Here is a 21,914-nt window from a genome sequence, read left to right on the forward strand (position 1 = left end):
TTTTGTTAAGATGCTTATATGCTTCTGTCTTACTGCAATAAACTCTACAGCAAACTCCTTCTCAGTTCCAAAAAAAAGCAAGCAATCTTGAACATTTTTAACTGCAAGTCAAGATTTCCATGAGGCATGTCTTTAAGTGCTCTTACACCATTGGTTTCTCATAAGTTATACTGGGCCAAAGCAATTGCACATTTCTAAGATAAATCTACTCTTATAGCATTGAAGGCAGAGCCCCACTATCACACAGACTTCACTTACTTCAGGAATCAAGAGTTTTTAAAAACTCCCCAAGGTTAAATACAGCATCCTGTGTGCAAGCCAAGTTGCTATGGTGACATTACTACATACTTGCATTACTTACTTGTTAATATAGGCCTTTGGCCTTCTATTTTCTAATTGCTGATGGATGAACTATCAAACTGTCTTACATTAATGGTACAAAGGTAATGTGAATCATATTTCAAAACACGAAACAAAACGTGGTGCAATTAAACCTGAGAAAAATGCATTGTCTCAAATAAAACTCTGTTAAGAGAGATTTTAGATTAAAGCATCACCTTTTAATTTGAAGCAATAGTGTTTTAACCTATTAGACTCAAAATATGTTCCAGGAGGTAAAGATGGAAGAAGGAGTTACAGTCAGAAAAGCAAGACATCAAATATCAGGAAAGTATACTGTTGTCATCCAAAAACAACAGCAGGAGAAACGAAATATTTCTAAGGTTCTGGTCTCAGGCCTGTGTGTTATCTTGATCTCCACCCACTGGAAGTTGAACCTCATTGCCTACTACTTGTAGGCATAAATAAAAATAATATGTTCCATCAGATACAAAAAATAATAATATTTTTAATTTGCACATTGTTTATGTCTTTATTAACAATTTGAATAACCTGATGCTCTTGCAGAAAGCTTTCCAATAAAGCAATATATTCCTTGTCTATGGCTCTAATAATGATGTTGTGAGAGACAGCAACCTTCTATAGGCATTAATTAAGTATAAAACTTCTGGATAGGGATTTTAACAGAGTTCACAGCTCTTTTCACAGAGGTAGTCTGTGGTTTTTTTCATCTCTACTAGAAACAATCAAAGATATGTGAAAAGTTCATCTGTTCAAAAAACATTAAGCCTTTTGTTTTAGAATTTTGCATAGACAGATGGAGCAATTAAGTAGTCCTAGTGCATTGTTAAGAAGCAAAATATAACCAGAGTAGAAATGCTTCTCAAAGATCCTTTTATCCACAGTGAAGAGAGGCTCTGATTGCATTTTACAAGCTCCAGAACATGCTGTGAGTGAAGGTTTCTCTTCTGCCTCTTTTCACCATTTAGGCTTTTCCCTTAAGATTCTGTGTCACTCAGCATCTTTTGCTACCCAGTGACTTCTGACTAAATGCATGCCAAAAGACAAAATCTGAGATACATATTTCATTCCCTATCACTTGGCAAAAATTATCCTGAGGCAACACTTCTTTTTCCTTTTTTTCTGACATTCAGCATGTTGCAGTGTCACCATCAGCATACAAAACCATTTTGTGTACAACTACGTTTCACCTGATTAGATGTATCCAGGCATATTTTTCATTTGTAACAATAAGTATAATGTTCTAAATATTTTTGAAAAACTTTATAATTACCTTTCTTCTGAGGAAACCAGAATTTAGGTCTGGAGCAGTAAGTGCTAATCCTTAGAAGAGGAACAAAATGAGATCATTTATATAAAAAACCCTTGACTATTCTGCCAAGCTCATTGAGGTGACAAGTGGCCTTAAATGCTGATGAGGTCCATATATTCTTATACTAGAATGCTGTTCATTACTTTTGCTGGGAATACTAAGATAAATGGTTATAAGAGAATAACTGAATACTGTCCACTCTGTTGGGCTGTTGAAAAAGTCTCTAATACATCTGAAATATTTTGGGCATTTTTATTCATGCATTAAGTAGGGATTGGATAGACTGAGATAGCTGATTCACAACAGATCAAGAAGCACATTTTTAGGAACTAAATCTTTCAAATACTGCAGATTTCAGCTTTCACAAGAACATCAGGTTTCATCCTTTAATGTATGTTCCTATGGAGACCTGAGGAATTTGCAGTTCAAAGACCAGCAAAACATTTTCTGTAAAAAACATGAGTACATAGATCCTAAACAGGAATAAATATTTCTTACTTAAGAAAGGAAAAGGAATTATGATAGTTACAACTTTCAGCTGCTGTCCTGAGTGATGCTTGTGTCACGTGTTTCAATCTAACACTCAGACTTCTGAAAGCTTCATAACCTTGATTGCATGTATCTTGTAGTAGCAAATTGAAAGGGATGCTTAAAAAAGTTGAGGCTAGTTAACTAAGAAAAATGTCAGGCAGTGAATGGGCTATTTGGTGGGCAGGGAATGAGTGTGTGTATGGAGATGCAGCAGTAATCACTGTACCAATTAAGGACAAGGTTTGGAAATTAGCCACCCCAAACTGAACATCAAACCCTCTAATCTCTAGAGTCATAGAAATGAGATGCCACTCGAATCCCATGTTGATACATGTCCACAGTAAATTTAAGGTGTCCTGTACAGAATGGCTTTGGGATGAATTCTACAGAATGCCAGGGTAGGAATAGCATTATAGCTCTCACTACAGTAAAGATTTGCTCACAGATTAGACAAGCCATGACAAACAAGACATGTTTACCATAAGAGAGGAGATGACTGTAGAAGAGGCATTAACATTTCCATACAAGAAAAAGCAATCTATGAGGATCAACCTCCATCTTGAAAAAGTTTAGGATCTGTACTCACAAAGGAGAAATCTCAGTGGAAACTCTTACCTTGCTGCTCCCTTGTAGACATCATCAAAAAGATTCAAAAGAAATGCACTCACTCTTCTACAGTCCAACATTAATATACCATCTCCCAGGAATGCAATATTTGCAGATACTGTGTGCAAATTCTACTTCATATGGATCATATGGACTGAGCAACTGGGCATCACATATTAGTGTTTATGGCTTGTGAGCTAGATGACTTCCAGATACAAGCATAGGATCAATTGACGGTTTCTTTAACATTTGTAGCTAGGCTGTTATTAAATATTTACAATAGTAAACAGTATTTATTTTTTAATTGAGTACTTTTGTTTGTTTGAAATTTTATCTCTCTTGTATTACAAACTGAGAATATCTAGGTAAAATTAAAATATATCAGTCCTATAAGAATATGTGACTCATTAGTATCAGTGTCCTGGGCAATACTCAGAGAAATACAAACACATTGCTTCAGAATATTAAAAAAGTACCAAGGCATTCCTCTGTTGAAGTATTTTGGGAACTGGATATGAAAAAGTGCATTCTCAAGACCATATATTATTCACATAATTTTTATCTTGTACAGTGTTTCCTGGGGAGAGAACTGGAACCTTGTGGGTTAGAATCCTAGATTCATAGAATCACTTACTTGGAGCAGACCTTTAAGAGCTTTAAGAATCCAACCATTACTGTAATACTTCCAAGTCCCACTAAACCATGTTCCTAATTACTACATCTATTTTATAGGAAGGACACAGATCTGTTGGGGTGAGTCTTCAGAAAGGCCACCAAGATGTTAGAGGGATAGAGCAGCTCTCTTATGAGGGGAAGCTGAGAAACTTGGGATGGTTCAGCCTGGAGAAGAGAAGGCTCTGGGGAGACCATATTGCAGCCTTCTGGTGCTTGAAGTAGGCCTACAACAAAGATGGGACCAAGCTTTTTAGGTTTTCATCTAAAAGAAGCTTAATTTCAATTTGATATAATGAAGACTTTTTCACAATGAGGTGGTAAAACACTGGTTGCCCAGTGAGGTGGTAGATATCCCATCCCTGGAAGCATTCAAAGTCAAATTGGATGGGGCTCTGGGCAATCTGAGCTCGTTGAAGATGTCCTACTTGACAGGGGGGTTGGACTAGATGACCTTTAGAGATTCCTTCCAAATCAATCTATTACATGGTTTGAAATACCCCCAGGAATGGTGACTCAACCACTTCCCTGGGCAGCCTGTTCCAGGGCTGGCTGTGAAATCTTTTCACTGCTTCTAGTGAATTTTTTTCCCAATATCTGATCTAAACCACCTCTAGTTTGAGGCCATTTCCTCTTATTCTATTAATTGTTTCTTGGGAAAAGAGACCAACTCCCATCTTGATACAACCTCCTTTCAGGTAGTTTAGGAGAATGCCTAAAGGTAATCACTTTCAGAGCTTGTAGGGAGACTGGTGGGTTGAGCTCTAAGTCTGTTGTAGGGATACTCAACCTTTTTCAAGTTGAAAGGGAGTGTAGAGTGACATTAGAGGTTTGCTGTTCCTAAATTTAGGCTCGGAATTTTACTTTGGCAGAATTCACCTCTGTATTGATTATATAAAAATTAGGGAGAAAATATCTTATTTCAATTGACTTAATTATCTTCAACTTGTATCAATCAAGACAGATGTAAATAAATATGGTGGTGTGAGTGTCATTCCAACAGAAGATTATAGTATTTGGAAGCCCTGCAGAGCTGTTACTGTTCTTCAGTGTGAAGTCAGGAAGGTTGTGTCTCTCCTTTTTATGGGTGGGCCTTCTATATCTGCCTGGCATAGATGGCAATAGAACAATGCAGAACAGCTTGAGCAGCCACTGCCAGCATTGCACCCATCCAACAGATAAAAACAGGATGCCAGCCTTCAGAGTTGTCAGCTTGGTAACTTTCAAAGGCATTTCAACTCCTTGCAAAAATAAAACAGCCTTTTTCAGATTAATTCCAGAAATCTTGCACTGTGATGAATAGGTAGTACTAAAATAAGACACCCTGCTGCCTTCCAATGTAAAAATAACTCAGTATGTCTGAGTATGCTACAGAATACAAAGCACCCTAACAGTTTTTTTGCATGAACTAGCAATTACTAGATGTTAGATAAAGATATGTTTTTAACAGCGTACTTAGAGGAAATATCATGGGACGTATGTGTGTACCTGTTCTACATTTCATCTTCCAAAACAACTATTTTTAAAAATTGCATGGACTTAACTGATATTCATGTAAGCTCCTTCTCAGTCTCACTAACTAGACAGATGCATCTTAAAACAAATGAAAATGCCATTTAAAAGCTACAGTTAAATAATCACAATTATACTGCATTAAAATTTTATAGTGGAGACCTTATTACCATGGACTTTGAAAGATTTTTCCATGCTTTCTACTTTTTTACTAGCAAGACCTTAAGTAACAGAGGACCCTTCTAACCTGTTTATGTTAGGAAAAGCTCCCGAGACCCATTACTGACTCAAAGGCAATATGACACATATTTGAAAAATACTATCAGGACAGCAGCACTTTGAAGTCATTCTCATGTATAGCGATAGTCCTTGATCAAAATATTTCTTCTCTAGATAAAACAGACACAGGAAAAGAAAATAAGAGTACTTACACAGATTTTCTAATGTCACCAAGGAAGACTGGTAAGGACCTTGGAAAAAGACTTCATTAGTCATTACCCCATCCTTCCTCTCTGATTATGACTTTCTGCTGATAAAGTCCTGCTCTAAATTGAATTATGAGTTAATTAGCTTTCAGAAGGCTGACTGAAAAGACTCAGAAGCTGCAGCCTACAAATTTGAAATAGAGCTCTTAAACATAGCATATTAATGATAATACAGAAAGAAAAAAGAAAGATTGCAAAAAAACCAGCCAAGATTCTTTGAATTATTTTTTAAAGACTAGCAATTTACAAATGAAGACATGTAACTAGCTTTCAAAGCAACAGGAACTAAGAGAGACCACTTACAGTTTTTGTTTGCTGTTTGACAACAGGGCTAATAAAGAGAAGCATAAACAACAGGACTAATAAAGAGAAATACTTTATCCAAACCCATAGCAGGATTGTCATTGATAATTAACTATTTTGTACTATGAAAGGAATTGCAAGGATATCATTAACATAAAAAAATGTTTGATGGAAACCAAGTCAAGCATTACAAAAAGATAATGTATGCTTTACTTTGTTGCTGATATAAATGGTGAAGCTGAGGATCAGTTATAGTTTAATATTGACAGAAGCATCTTGGTCATGAAGTGCAAATAGCTTCTTATTAACTCCAAGAGAGATCAGGCAAAAGGAGAGTTAAGAGCTGGAAGCAGATCTCCCAGGTACTGCCTGGGAGTAAAAGCTCTCAGTGGAGTCCAAGGGACTGATCTTGCATGAAAACAAACTTCTGCTAGAACCTGATTTGTGTCTTTAGGATGTATGTATGCAAATGTCTAAGAAGCCACACTCATTTTTCCAATTCAGAGCAGAGCACTATATCAGCAGGGAGACTTGTGCTTTTAACAACTTGATGAAAATATTTCTACTGAAGCAGCCTTTTTGCAGAAAATTACGGCTTTGGTTAATTTTCCAAGGTCTGTTTTTTATGCTCCACTGATTTCTCTATGACATATGAAAACCTGAAAGACAAAACATTTTCTCTGAACCTCAAAATTTTATGTTTGGAAATAAAATCAGGTGTCTTGTGAGTGTCATTATCCCCTGTCTTTTCTTGAAATGCTGTCCTGAGAACACCTCCACTGGTGCACTGTTGTCAGGAAATCCGGTGATCAGCATTATTTAGCAGTAGGTAGATCACCAGATACAGGATAAATGGAGAAACTGGACAAAAAAGAAAATTAATTATTACCTGCAAAATTAAATAATAAACCACTGAAAAACTCTCACAGATTATTTGTGTGCATGTGTCTGTGTATGCTTTTGAAAATGTGACTAGCTGTGCTTATACCCAACTAGCTATAAAGATCATCATTAGATAACACTGTCCTATGTAGAGTATCCTAATGTACTGGGCACGCAGCTATTCAAATATGCATGATTAACAGTGGTGATGCAAACTTTTATAGAGAATACTTCAAATCACAGAAACTAAAGCTTGGGAAATTTCATCCACTGCAGACTCAAGCCAGATAATAGTGCCATACCCCGCCTATTACAGATCTAGCCCCTTGGAAAAATATTAGCTGTGTGTCTGTCCATCAAATAAATTACTCAGTCCTACAGAAGCCTTCCAAAACCGATGGGCTCCTCTGGGTTTTGTGCTAGCTGTCTGATCCCCAGTGCCACTAATACCCCATGGAGCATTGCAATCACTACTTGCAGGATTCCATCAGCAAAGGAGGATCTCTCAGGATTTCATAAAGAAGAGTCCCTTGAATGGGATCCCCCTTCCCCTCTTGAATCATAAGGATGATGCTTCTGCTTGCATCCCTTGCCTGTGCCTCTGATGGTTCCACTGTTACCAACAGTAAGATTAGCTGAAGGACCAACAGCAAAATAAAAGACAAACAGAACAAATAACATCTGCACAGCCCACTTTGTCCTAAAAGGAAGTGTCTGACTTTTCACCCCCACTTCAACAATCCATCATTTTGTTTTCCCAAGCCCCAGGGATGTCACCTCCATAGCAAAGGGGCCTCGTGCAACCTTCCTAGGAGATGTTGTTGCTATATCTGTGCTGTGCAGAAACTGGCTGGCCCTCTAGGCTCAGCTCTGGAGCTCATCTGAGACCTGAGCTGTGCAGAAGAAAGGGCAACCTTCTCAGCTGAATTTGTGGCCAACAGGATCTGCCCATGAGGACCTATCAGACACAAAAGTCTACTTCTTTTGGACCTGACACACCAGGTTCAGGTGTTGATATAGGGACAGGCAGGAGTTACAGGCCTGCTCTGTCATGCAAGAAGAGCTCAAAGTTTTAGGGTGTTCCACTAGGAGGAAGCCTCCAAATGTTTTGTTGAAAGTCTTATTTTTTCCAAGGCTTAATGCACAGTTCTTGCTGGAAGAAACCCTTTTACTATATCAACATGCTGTATGCCTCATGAAGTCTGTTTAGGGACTTGTAAAGCAAAGAATACTGTATAAGTGTAACAAAAAAAGTGTTATCGCAACTACGTGCACATGTGGGACAAAATTAGAGGGAAAAGGCTCCAGGCTGAGGGCACAGTAACTTGGTAATTGAGATGTTATCCACAGTATCCTTTAAATAATAAGCCAAATGCTAAAGACTTTATTATAAACACTGCTTATTATTTCCTTTGAAGCCTTATGCATGTAGTGTTTAGAATAAAATACCAGCTGGTAATGCAGGATTTTTCCAACTGTTTGTATACAATTTTCTTTTCAAAATACAAGGAGAAAAGGAAACAAAGGTTTCCTGATGAGAACAAACTGAAATACAAGAACTTCTTCAGGAAACTGAAGGAGTAGCAGGATTAAAAGGAAAAAATACATGCATCCCACAGACTCCCTTCTTGCCTGTGAGGCCTCTCATTCAAGCACTGACCAGGACCACTGTGGCTTTGTTTATGGCATCTAACAAGCTCTAAGCCTCTGGCTGTAGGACTGCATTAGGTACTTTTTAAAGCTCTTTTTGAAGCTCTCGGGAACAATAAAACAGTATTAGGAATCAAATTCAGCTTTTTCATGTTTGTCAGCACTCCATCTATACTGTTAATCTAGAGGTAAATGTATTTGTAGGCATGAATAGATGTGTGTATATATATGTTGTATGTATGTTGAAATACCTTATTTAACTATAAGAGAATTGTTAAGATCTGCCATTTATTTACATTAGAGAACTCCAGACAATTTAAGAAGGACATGTGATGTGATGCTTGTATATTCTTGTTCTATAAAACTGATCAACAAGATATATTTTTTTAAATTACATTTAACAGTCATTCATAGAATCTTAGCTTAAATTAAATAGCTTCTTTTCTATATTTAAGGGCTTTGGGGAAGTTTTAAGGTTTTGAGGAAGCGAATGATTTTTAAGGTTTATTTTAGCGCCACTGGAGCTAATAATTTCTCATTAACCTCAGTATCTGGAGGACTGAAGTCCCAAAATTCAGATGGCTTACAGCTGTCAGCTTGCCCTCTAGTGGGCTTCTTTAAAGCTACCACTGCTGAAGAAAACAGATGGACAATACTATTTTAAATTTATGAAAAACATAAATTGACTTATGTTGCTGCTGGAGAAGCAAATAGCTATAAAAATGCCTAACTATTCTAATTTCCCCTAGAACAGCAGGCAAATATAAAGCTGCTGAACAAATTCTGAAAACTTCACTTGGAACTGAAGTGAAATTGTAGGTTGGGCAACTCAGGTAGCTTGATTTATTTCATTGTTACACAATACCCCCTTTTTTTTTCAACTTCTTCTCCAGTATTTCAATGTCCTGATAAGAATATACTTTCATCCCTGATAAGAATATACTGCCATTTTGTTTCCTGGGCAGGGGCTATGGATTTGTTGGATCACTAAATATCAGGTAGTTTTGCAAGGACTGGGAGAAAAAGTTTAAAAAATCATCTTGACTGCAGGAATTTCTGCCTTTGAATTTCTGCAGGTAAGTCTCTAGCTTGTTTATAGTATGCATAGAGGCAATGCTTAGATTCAAAACCTCCAGTAGAGTGGAGAAGACACAGGTCTTCCCAGGCTCATGGGGAAGAGGTGGCCAGGTACTGTTAAAGAACTTCTAGTCACGCTGAGCTGAAGCTGATTCACATAAAAATAAGGGGATGCAGCATTGATCTAATTTATTTCTTATGTCACTTCTGCAGTATGTTACATGCTTATTATCTTATGGTATCTACTTGTACTGTTCTACTTGCAGGTAAAAACAAAACAGGCTGGGGGCAAAATCAAGAGAAAGACAAGCTGTTCTTAGGCACAGAATAATAGTGTTCTTAGGCACAGCCCTAATAGCCACCTAGGAGTTATATCTCTTTCTTAAGCCTTGTCACATGTTTCTACCTGGTTTTACACTGGAGTAGCATGATCAGGTAGAGGTTTGGAGATCTGATCTAACCAGCTCAACCCAGCACAGAGCTGATGATTTCTTTATAACTAAATCAAGTCTTCAATTCACCAGGTAAGTCACAGGATTGGTTTAAGAGAGGGAAGAGCTTCCCTGAAAATCTGGACTTTGAACAGCTTCATCTGCAAAGCTGCTGACTGCAAAATCTAGCAGATCTGTGAGAATTAGACTTGCAAATGTCTACTGGCATAAGGTATTCTCATTTTTATAAATTGAACTTAAGATAATTAAAGAGTCTGAGCCCTACAGTGTACTAAGCATACATGCTTAGCAATTCTCAAGACTGGCAACTTAGATCCATTGAACCATTCCTTAAAATACTTTCACAGTTTTGTCTGGACCACAATTGAAGTATGTTACTGTTGGAGGCAATGTCAGTGTATGCACTTTATAGATATGTGGATGTACATGCGTACCTATTTTATGCATAAGGTATACATGTAGATATTATATATGATATAGATATAGATATAGTTATAGAGATATAGATAGATAGATAGATAGATAGATAGATAGATGATAGATAGATAGATAGATAGATAGATAGATAGATGAACAATTTGTTACCGTGAAAGATATTTCAGTTGTTCGAAAGTTCACTTTTGTTTCCAAGTAATGGTAGGATAGTTAAAACATTTTCAATATACATTGTATATTTCAATATATATAGTATAAATGGAAAAAAATAGTCCCCAGCATAAGCATTTGCCACCTGGCAGTCTAGCCACTGACTTGATCACAAAGTTTCTTTGCTCATACTCTGACGTAACCTGAGCAGCACCAGTAGTTCTTAAGCTAAGAGACAGAAAGTTACTGTGCAGTCATCTACAGGCTCTGAATAACAAATATTCTTGAACATACAAATGTAGACACAATAATGTATTAACAAAGAAAGAAAAGGAACGAATGGAGGTACTATGCCTAACATGAGAGAAGCAAAAAGGAGATCTGCGAAAGTCTGTGGTTATGCATAGCTGACCTTAAGAGGCACCCTACAGATGGATGTGTATTCTCTGCAATGATCTGAATTTCACCAAAATTTAATTTAATAGGCTTTGTTCTACCTGAACTGGTACAGTAGGACTACCTCAATTCCAACAGGATGCTGGCAAAGTCACTCTGGTCAGATGGAGCTCAAAGCTCCATGAGTTCAGTGACTCTGAAGGAGAAAGCCTATACAAAATGGTAATAATAATGGTCTTGCTTGGTCTTTGCTGTAGGACAGAAAGGGCAGCAGACTTTATTACTTACCACCTAGCCTTTGGCTTGATTTAAAGCTCAGAAGACACCACGGGTCAGTCTCTCATGCCCTGGCCTGAGAGGTGGAGACAGATCTAACCTTTCGCAAAGTGAAGTCTTTAGAGACCTTTGTTTCAGTTTTGAGGGCTGTGTTTCTATGGGCAGAGGTAGCCATTATATAGCACAGAAACACAGAACATGTGATTACTGTGTGCCAGATCTGTGGTGAGAGGGTGGGAAGTGTTCATCTGCATATGCTGTATGAGTTCATTAAACACAGTAAACTGCCTGCAAAATTTGCATAATGAAAAGTCACCATTTCATTTTCTCCTCTCCATTCAAGAGAGACACAGAACACCAAATATATCTCAGCAGTCATCATATTAAAGGATTCTGTTCACTACAGTACCTGGTAACACTTCAGTGGGGTGAGGCTTTAGCCTTGTGCTTATCAGTTGCTCTCAGTTCCTTAATTCCAGAAATCAAAAAAATATGCTCCTAAATTAGACAAACATTTCCTTCAAGATTTTATGCAACAAATCTTCACCACTACATTTTTTTATATAAGTTATACACTTGTAGAGTCATGTAAGTGCAAGAGAAAATATCAGAACAGCAACCTTCAAAATCACTGTGAAAAAAAATTCAGTTGTCAAGAAGCAGGATTTCATTAACAGCATCATACAATAAAGCTTTGCCATCCAGTTTGGGTGATCTCAGGTTACCTGTCATTTAACATTTGAACTATGGCAGGAAACTGACATTCATACTTTCACTAAGTTACTTCCCCCAAGACAAGTCCTTAAGTGATTTGCCTTCTCCTGCATGTATTTGCAGTATATAATGTATTTGCAGTATATAATCATTTTAAACCAGAAAGAACCAGATGCATCCAGTCATCTTGGATTTCAGTGAAAATTACTCAGATTGAAAGCAATGCGTTATTGTAACTCAGTCCTGTTTATACGCCCCAAAATATCACCCACTGTGGGTGGCGGGGGAACCTCCACTATCATGCTGATTTGTTCTGTTACTACATGTTCTTTGAGATTATCAACAGCCTGCAAAAAATGAATTTGCCATATGTCTATGATCAGCCATTCTCCATTTGGTTGAATGGACAATTCCTATTTTATAGAGATCTGGATTTTACTCTCTTGAATCATGCTGAATGGAGAGACTTAGTACCGAAGTAAATCCAGTGAGATCTAAAGCCAAGCAGGACAATTACGATCATCTATCTGACCTTCTGCACCACATAAAATTCTATGACTGAGTCGTAGCTCAATCAATTTGTGTTTGAGTCAGGCTGTCTATTTTAGGAAGCTATCTGCCCTTTCAGTCAGCTGCAGAGAGCCTGAAAGTAAGGGGCAGATCATCAAATATTTTTCTAAAGGAAATGGAAAAAGCAGAAGATATAGCTATGCAGTCTCACCCATAGAAAATTACACTTTTAGGAATGCTGAGAGAAATCAGAGTTTTTGCAATAGTGCATCAGGTTTAGAATATTTCCTTATCTACTGTGCAATGCTGCTGAAGAATTTCAGGTTCTCTGTGTATTCTCTTCACTTGTCTCCTGCAGTTATGCAAAGACGTAACATTTTCTATAAAGTAAAGGAAATGATGGGTCCAAAAATGTTTGGCATGTCATTTGAGGGCAGTCAGATCAGCTGCCTGCAGGAATACTTCTGGTCCCTTCACTAATTTGTTGGGTAGCAGACTCTCTACAGTCTCTGTGAATACCTTTTCTAGTCTGACATATTACATCAAAGGACAAATACAAATGTGGGTTTATTATCTAAAGTTACAGGATATACCACATTAACTCTTATTTCCTACCAGATAAGAAAAGCTATAGCCAAATAAGATTGACCAGATCATAAACACCACCACAGTGGGAAGTCCAGTTTCTGGCACTATTTCTCAGGGTTTTGTGCCAATCTTTGATGACATGAGACAACATTTTCTGTTGTTTTTTCCTCTCCTTTCTTGTACCATATCCATCACTGCATGCAATGCAGAATTAGTTTCTTCTGTCAAATCAGGATATTATCACAGTCTGCCACAGACAACTATTGTCATTTTGCAATCCCTGCTGCTCACCATGGTGCTCAGACCTGCCTCACTCCAGTCAATATTATCACTAGTCTATTTTCAAGGCAAGTAGTATTCTTTTTTACTATATAAGATTCTCTTTGGTTCCACACTCATAAACTTCCTTAGACGTCAATATTAACTGAATGACAATGCCTGCCCTTGACCCTACAAATTGCACCATGTGCTGCAAAGCCTTTCAGGAACATCCACCTAGAACAACAGACATGTCAACTGCAGGCTGCACCTTGGTATGAGCCATGGCCTATGAGAACTATGTGTGCTATTTAATGGTGCAAGGCTTACCTTCAATCTTCTCTCTGCCCACCATACAAGAGTGAGCCAGCTAGAAGAGAAAAGCAGCTACACCGGCAGAGCTTCCTCATGGCTGCTGGGGGAGCCAGGGGCAGGGGAAGAGATGGTATTCCACTAGGGGATGCTACGTGCATGCCAAGCACAGAAGCAAGGATCCACCAGAGAGGGGCAATGGCACCTGGAAGACAGGAAACATGTTGGAGGAGGACTGTGGGTGCAAGGAGTTGGTTAAGGCAGGATATGAATAAGCAAGAAAAAGCCAGGTATGGGATTCTGGAGGTGAAAAGTAGGCCATTCCACATGTGGCTTGATTGGAGTGGAAGCAATTTCTGAGGGGAAATTTCTGAGGAAGCGTTTTGGCAGAGAGGTAGAAGATAGAGACTGAAGATCTGGCACAGGCCAAAGCATATGTCCATCTAAACTATCACAGCAAGGAAACTTGGGAACTACTACTTTAGTGAAATGACTGAAGAGCAAGAATGACCTGTAATCTTAGTTTAAATATTTATTCAATGTATTGCCTTGGGCAAGGAATTGGTTAGATGGAATTAATTACGTCTATCTAACTATTTCAAAGCACTGCTGCAAGGATTAATTAGTCATTGTTTGCAGATTTCTTTAAAGATGAAAATGCAGAACTGTATAATTAAATGAAATCATTAGTCATAAAGTTATGTGACTTCGATGTTTTCCAAAAATACATAAATTAATACCATAACATCTACTTACATTTCATTCTTAGGCATATTTGTAGTCCTGGATAAGAATTACCAATGCCTGTAAAACATTACTACACAACAGTAACACGAATGAATTCTATTTTAAAAATAAGGCTACATTAAAATTATAAAGTTTAAAGCCATAAGAGTTAGTCTTATATAAAGCTTTCTGTTGATATTCAACAACTTAGTGAATCTGTTGTTTTAAACTACTGTTTCCTCTACAGAAATCAAATTTCTGATTGCTTTCCAATAGTCAGGAATTGTAGGTGATGTTCCTCACAACAGCAGTGAAACTCCACTGAAGAGAAAGGAATTACTGATATAAATTACTGATATACATGTGATAAAGGTTACAGTCTAGCCTTGGTGTTGTGCCTCCTGGGGTGACATGACAGCCAACGTGCACACATTTCACTGTCTTCTCCAGGACAAGCTTGGGCCACAGCACACAGGAAAGGTGATAGGTCTTCCCCATCTGTCACTGAATGAACTGAAAGACAGTGATACTCTGTCTGGCACACAGCTTCAGAAAGCATCAGCTATGAGACCTACTAAGTCAAGAGATGCTGCACAATTTTATGTCATCATCTCAGGCCAGATGGGGTAATACCTCTGAATCACATCTTTGACATTCAGCGAGGTTTTTTTGTTCTGCACACCTATTCACACAAGTGTAACAGAAGTTCCTGTGTGTTTTTTCACCATGGTATCACAGTTCTATCACCATGATATCACACTGAGTCACTTTATACCTATGGAAGTCACAGTTTCTGCGGATATTTGAATTTGTCAACATAAATTACTATGAAACCATCATGGAAAGCTGCTGTGGAAAGTTTCTAGGCTAGACTTGTTTTACCTTTTTTTTAATGGAACTCTAGGAAACGTTTCTGAAAAGGCACAATAGCTTCTCCAGTTTGCTTCATTGTAGGTGTTGCTTAGCATTCATATAATCACAATGACACATAAAGTTTTGTTTTGAATTGGCTGTTTTCCAAACAGCTTTTGTGCACTGGTTTATTGAAGTTGATGGGCAGGAAGAAGTGAAAGGGAGTGTTAAGATTCCTTCAGGGTCCATTCATCCTACCTAACTTTTCACATCTCCTGATATCCATACCACCCCCGCCAGAGGACCCATCTGCTGGTAGGAAATTATGCCTAGGGCACTATACTTCTCACTTAAAGTTGCTGAATAGAAACAGAAGTTACCAAAATTGCTGAACAAAAATAAAAAGTGACTGTTTTTACTTACCTATCCTTAGATCACATGCAGATAGCTTCCTTATTATGTCAAACCAGTGCCTTGACCACGGAGCTCAGAGTTACGTCCTTATGCAATTCCATCATATCCTATAGAAGCAAATCTAAATAAGATCTCAGCCAGAGAGAAAGTACTTCCTCCTTGCCTTAGGACCTGTTTGGATTAATTCTCACCTCTACTTTTTTGTTTTATCCTTCCTACCTTCACCTTGACTCTTGCTCTTCATCAAGAAACTTATTGATTCTTAATTTATTCAGGAGATAACATCAGTACTCACTCCTCTCAAATCTTCATTGCTTTCACCTCATGTTTGTATTTCAGGACTTTCAGATAGTCTTGAAATGTGTTTTAAAAATCACTGCCAGGCAGATTCTTTGAACGAAATTTTCTTAAGCAATGGCAATGTGCTATTTTACCATGCCAAATGCATTTTGGATATTAACAATATGATGAAGTTTTATAAAAAGATCCCCATTATTTATGGAAGTTACTATTCAAGTGACATTGCTCATTTAATCTAAGTAATCACAGCTCCTAGAGTGAAATTGAGAAGTAATGTTATACAACATCTGAAATAGATGAGACTATATACATGTAAAAACTTTGCAATTTAATAGCATACTCGCATTTCTAACACAGTGATAGTGCTTCCAAGGTACAGAATAGAAATCAGATTCAAATCATCATGGGTTTGTACATGAACATAATGAACACTGAGTATGTTCTTTGAGAAATAAACATAACATCCTCTTGCCAAAAAATAGCAACACTTCTTAAAATTATTTCCTCTTTAACACAGCCCCTTTTCCATGTGCAGAACAGATCATCTCCTGTTTAAATACCACAATCGTGACTACAAAATACCAGAGTCAGCCAATACTAAAAACACTTACATACTGTATATGTTCATAATAAAGAGCAAAAATATGAAAGCACTTGCAAAAACAGATTGTGCACATTAGCTTCAGGGCAGCAGAGACTTGCACAGTGACAGCCTTATCTTGGTACTGTTGTGGCCTTTTTGCAGTGGCCTTTTTTGCCTAAGAGTGGAACCTGCCCCATCACTTATTTGACATTAAAAAATTGCAAGCCATTTTTGAAAGATGTATAAAGACCCTAATATGTCACGCCAGTATCACCAGGAATGGCAATGAATATTATTCCATTCTAATTATTTCTTTCAGATGCCTGTAATTTTCTTTTTGTTTGTTTGCTTGTTTAATTATTTAAAGTCAGATAAGCAGGTGATGCAGATGATAATAGTTACTTACATCATGTATAGCATCCATATTCCACTGTGAAACTTCTCTTTCTGAGGCTGAAAGAGAATGAAGGTGATTAGCAAAGTCCTGAAGTCTCTGGAAAGGACATGAGAAGGGGCAAGATGGGGAATACATATTCTGCATCAAATTACATGCTGAGGGGGAAGCAGAGGAGCCTTCCTCAAAGACCAAAAGGTATTAGAAATTGCCTAGAACATAGTTCAGAAATCTGGGGCTTTCTTATGGGTGGAACAGAACAGCAAATTGCTTTTCTTTGCATTCTCTCTGTAAAATAGTATAGAATAAAACAGAATAGAATGTTTTCAGGTGGAAGGGAACTTTAACAATTATGTAGTCTGTCTAACCACTTTTGGGCTGAACAAAAGCTAAGGCATGTTATTAAGGGTTTCAGAATGGAGACACTAATACCTTCTTCCCTCTGCACTTTCTCTTGACTATTCACTATGCAAAGTACTTTTAGCCAGAACTTTTTCTCTCTCTTCACGTGCCTGTGTAGAGTGTTTACCATAATGAGGCCCTAATATTGACTGATGCCTTCTGGGGTCCTTGTAATAACAATATTTAAAAATTAGCTAATTTCTATTTATAGTTCCACCACTGAATTCAAAAGAAATTCTGCTATTTCAGTGAACATCTATGTTCAACTTGCAGATTTAGTACATGATTAGAATAATATTTACCAATCTTTCTGAGACATGGTAATGCTCAACTAAATGGAAAAAATACTTTTAGCCTCTACAATAAATGAAGTGACTCTTCAGAACATTAATAGCAGCACCATACCCAGCAGAAATTGAGGAAAATATAAAATATATATATATATTTGGAAATTTTATGCCTCCTGGATGTGTTCAACATTCAGTGACATATATATTTTTGTCAATGACTACAAAGGGAGTGCTTATGAATTCTATTTCACTCATTCCTCTTGCTGTTCAATTAGATGTGGCTGATATATTAAGTGTTTTTCAGTAAGAACATAAGACACCAGCATGGATGGCTTTCAACAGCATTAATCAATAATGCAATAGCACAGCGGATGATAATGAAAAGGCAGAAGTTACCAGTGGTTAGCACTGTGCTCTCTGGGACACTGCTCTTCTCTCATGTGAGATACTGTGGTGATAACCCTTCTACACCAGAGCCAGGTAAGCAGGTAAGACTCCAACAGAAGGACACTTCTCAAGGCCTTTTATCACTGCCCCCTCTCAGCTATTACAGTACTATAGAGCTGCAAAACTAACTAGTACTTTCAGGTCACATGTTAGATGTACCAATTCAAATAGCCCAGAAATTTCACAGAGTTTATCTGTGCCATCCATCACTCCAGAGTCACAATTAGGCCTTGGACACATGATCATGGTAATCTAAGACAAATTTGTTTCCTGCAATTCAAAGGGGGGAAAACCCTAAGCACTGTGCAACTTGCTATGAAGCTGATCTGCCTCAAATAAAAAGCTTTACCCATGACAGTATTTCTTCAAACAAGAAGTTACACCAAAATTCCATCTTGTCATGATCCAAAGCCCTGTTTTGTTTGTTTGGGTTTTTTTTTGTTTATTTACAAAGGTGTTCCCCAATTTAGACCAACTGTACAAACAGAAAGCCAACCAAAAATATTTCTCCTGCTGTCACTTGCTTTTACATCTATTAATCTCTGTAACCATAATATTCCTCCTTCCCCTCCAGATACCCCTGTGCTAGCTGTAGCACAGATTCCAGAGTGCAGCATGTAGAGTTATCTTCTTCACACCAAAGGCCTCAGTGCTGAGCCTGCCATTGGTGCCAGCTGCCTACCTGAGTGAATCATGAGCTACCACAGCTGGGACAAGCAAGGTTCTCAGTAAAGCTCAAATATCTCACTGAAGCTGTTTTTGCTCCCTATACATTAACCAACATCAGTATCTCAACAATAGCAGCTAAAAAGACTCATCACTAGAAGGTGTCTCAAGTGCCAGCTGAAACACGAACCAAAGGACATGAAGAGAGTGCCTAAAAGTACAAGCATGTACCCTGGCAGTGAACAAGGATGCCAGCTGTGATTACCAAGGAGATCATGGAAGTAATAAGAGAAAATACCCAGTTGAAGCAGTAGCTTGTGAAATCCTAGGCTAGAAATAATGACAAAACAGACAGCCTGCCTCAAGGCCTGAAGAAAGAATAGCATCTGCCATCCTCATGTACCACCTCTCTTAATTCTATTGGTGCTATTCTATTTCTTGTCCTTCAAGATTTGCTTTTCACAGCATTGCTTACTGATAAGAAAAACAGCCTCCTGCTGCCCTTTGGTCTTATACCTTTTTTAAGAAAAAACACAGTGCCTATTAAAGGAAAGCAGGTAGTCCTATTTATCTTCTTCTCATGTTGATCATTTTTCATTGAGGTTTCCAACAAGGATTCCAACACCGCTTCTGGGCAGGTCAAAATCTGCAGTATAATCTTTCTCCAGTTCTATAATTGGTTCAAAGGTCCTGGTGCCAAAAGACTACTCGGTGGTACAATGGATAACCTACTTCAAAAAATAATGATGCTATATAAATTACAAAGCAGAAATATATTGATTTTTTAGTGCAATCTACATTATATCTGGCAGCAGGCAAAATGTAAGTCACCTCTGAACAGAACCCTTTATCAATGTGCTGCTCCTTTTACATAGTGATTATGTGCCACAGAGCATATGAAACAAGAAGTGGAATGGGGTCAAATGGGCATCTCTGCAGAGTACTAAGATAAAGGACTTTATAATTAAAACTGGAAGATCTAGCCATCTTAACACAGACTAAAGATTAGGATCAGTGCTTTTACAGGAAGATGAATTACACTTTGAGAAGTAGGGAATCTATCAGAAGGAAAAGCCTACTTCATGAAACAATTTAGCAAATGCAATTTCAGCTATGACTGTAAAAATGATTCTATGACATACTACTAAATGTCAGTTACTTGAAGCTTATTATTTATTCTATGTTCAACAGAATTGTCTTTATGCTCTGCTTAGAGCAACTGAAAACAAGAATCCATTTGTTCTGTTATTTTGTAGTAGGTACACGACCCATTACCAATGGCGTTTTTCCTACCAATAGTTCCTAACATCCCCTAAAATTATTAGCTAAGAGGATAATGATACTAAACATTCCTTCAGTAAAAAAAAAAAAAAGGAGGAAAATGGAAAAGAGTTGGTTTTCCTGCCAACCGAAACATGCAAAGTTATTTTTTATGCTAACACATAAAGTAGCGACATTCTTATTAAGATTGCTATGGTATTTTGCATATTTTAGCAAAAATTTCTGGGAAAAATATGCACTTTCTCATATAAAGTAGCACTTTTAATAATTTTTTTTAAAATGTTTCCCATAGCAGCAGTTGCTATCATAACAAAATTTAGATCAGGTATTTGTTAATGAATTTCTAAAGCTAAATAAAAAGTACTTTGAGACCTCATGCTACAGATTTGTTTCTAATGCATTGTAACACATTCACAGTCTACCAATCCTTTTCAGACTGTTAACTCTCTATGTTTTCCAGTTGTTTCATTGCAAATCCCTGTCATTTGATACAATAATATATGTAGGGCATATACATCCTTAGTAGGCACACATCTCAGCTTAGATGCCAGCTAATCATGCATGAGATGAATGAGATCTTGCTACTTTTCTCCAGCTACCAGAAAAAAAATCTATGTCGTTGCCTTGCTGATAATGGGCCCTAAAGTCTCTGCAGATTCAGAGGAATAAAGTGGAGATGAAGGGATGTTTCTGTTTTTCCTGAACACATAATCAATCATGTTTAGCCAGCTTGGGTGTGTATAAACTAAAGACAAACTAAAGGGCTAAGCTCTTTCTATGAAATTATATTCTGGGTGTGTAGGTGAAAATCAGAGAGATTTAAAACTTTGAGTCCCAGAAAGTATTAGAAAGACTATCGGATTAAGTAAATGAAATATGTGGGATTTGGGGATGCTTAGTTTTCTTGTGGAGTACATACTGTCTGATTCTTCTTCTTCAGTATGTACCACTCCATTATTCCCTGCCTCAGGCACTTTTTTTTTTCTTAAGCAGCAACCAAGGGATGCAATTCTTGTTGAGCAGGCTGACAGATGTTACTAATTTGGGGAGTTCTGTTATATTAAATTCTTCAAAGCTCCTGTTCCAACAGTCATCAGGTGATTACACAAGATTTTCAGCTTCCAAGGAAGCTGGAGGAATAAGTCTTGCACTTTTCATGATCTGATCTGACAGGGACATAGCTTGACATGCTGTGGTACAGCAGCAGCAGTCAGGGCCCCTCTTCTCATGAGAGCATCACAAAGTCATTTCATCCTTCAGCATGGAAGGCTCTATTAAACCTGGCTACTTCTGAGCAACTAAGGAAAGCACAGCCAGCAGCAGCTAGCATGGTTTAGGAGATGTAAAACTGATAAGCATTATACAGTGACTAGCAACAAAGCATTTACTCAGCCATTCTACCAGCCTTAGGCAAGATAACAATTTTGCACACAGCTGCTTGCACACACACCTTACAAGTACCAGGGTATCCTTCCTGCCCTGGCAGACTTTAAGGAAGCTGGAAAGTGTGCAGACACTACAGGGCATGTTTAGTTGGTCTCATATTCTGCAGAAAGCATAACATAGAGCAATCACTTGCCATAGTAACCTTAATGTATGGAGAATCAACTGCAGAAATAAACTGATTTTAATTACTAGACCAAAAGTAATTAGCAAGTAAGCTATAGCTAAACAATGTAAGAGAAAAGGAGGTTTTTTTAAAAGGGTCTTTTGTTTCTTCAACTGAGAGCTTAATGGGCATTATTATTACTTAGTATGTCCGCAAGGGCAGCTCTGCAGCAACTGAAGAGAAGGAACAGGCAGGGTTGCTAGCTACAGTTTTCTGATCCCAAATGTTGCCAATGTTATACAGTCACCAGAAATAAAATGTGCCTGGTCTAATGAAAGTGTGAACCTGTGACATGTCCGTGTCTGAGTTAGTCGCAGTAGGCTCGCTTTGTAAGCACTGGAGAAACACAGGCATCCTTAGTAGGCAACGCATCTCACTCACAACTATATTTCTGCGTGAAGGAGGCCAAGGCGCCTGGCTGAGGCTCCAGGCGGCGGACTCAGAGCCGCAGGGCCGCCCGCTGCCCTCC

At 37.9% G+C, this 21,914-nt stretch overlaps 1 long non-coding RNA gene across 2 annotated transcripts in view; it reads right to left on the reverse strand.

Moving 5' to 3' along the window:
- LOC128788747 (uncharacterized) overlaps positions 1-21,914 on the reverse strand; it is a 107,325-nt gene extending 85,411 nt beyond the window's left edge. For both annotated transcript variants that reach the window (XR_008431190.1, XR_008431189.1), the window contains exons 1-4: positions 21,827-21,914; positions 16,763-16,809; positions 15,483-15,580; positions 13,500-13,686 (exon numbers count right to left, since the gene is read on the reverse strand). This is a non-coding gene — a long non-coding RNA (uncharacterized LOC128788747). The remainder of the gene's footprint in view (positions 1-13,499; positions 13,687-15,482; positions 15,581-16,762; positions 16,810-21,826) is intronic.

This window comes from Vidua chalybeata, chromosome 5 (assembly GCF_026979565.1).
Source record: "Vidua chalybeata isolate OUT-0048 chromosome 5, bVidCha1 merged haplotype, whole genome shotgun sequence".
In the NCBI taxonomy this organism is placed as follows: domain Eukaryota; kingdom Metazoa; phylum Chordata; class Aves; order Passeriformes; family Viduidae; genus Vidua; species Vidua chalybeata.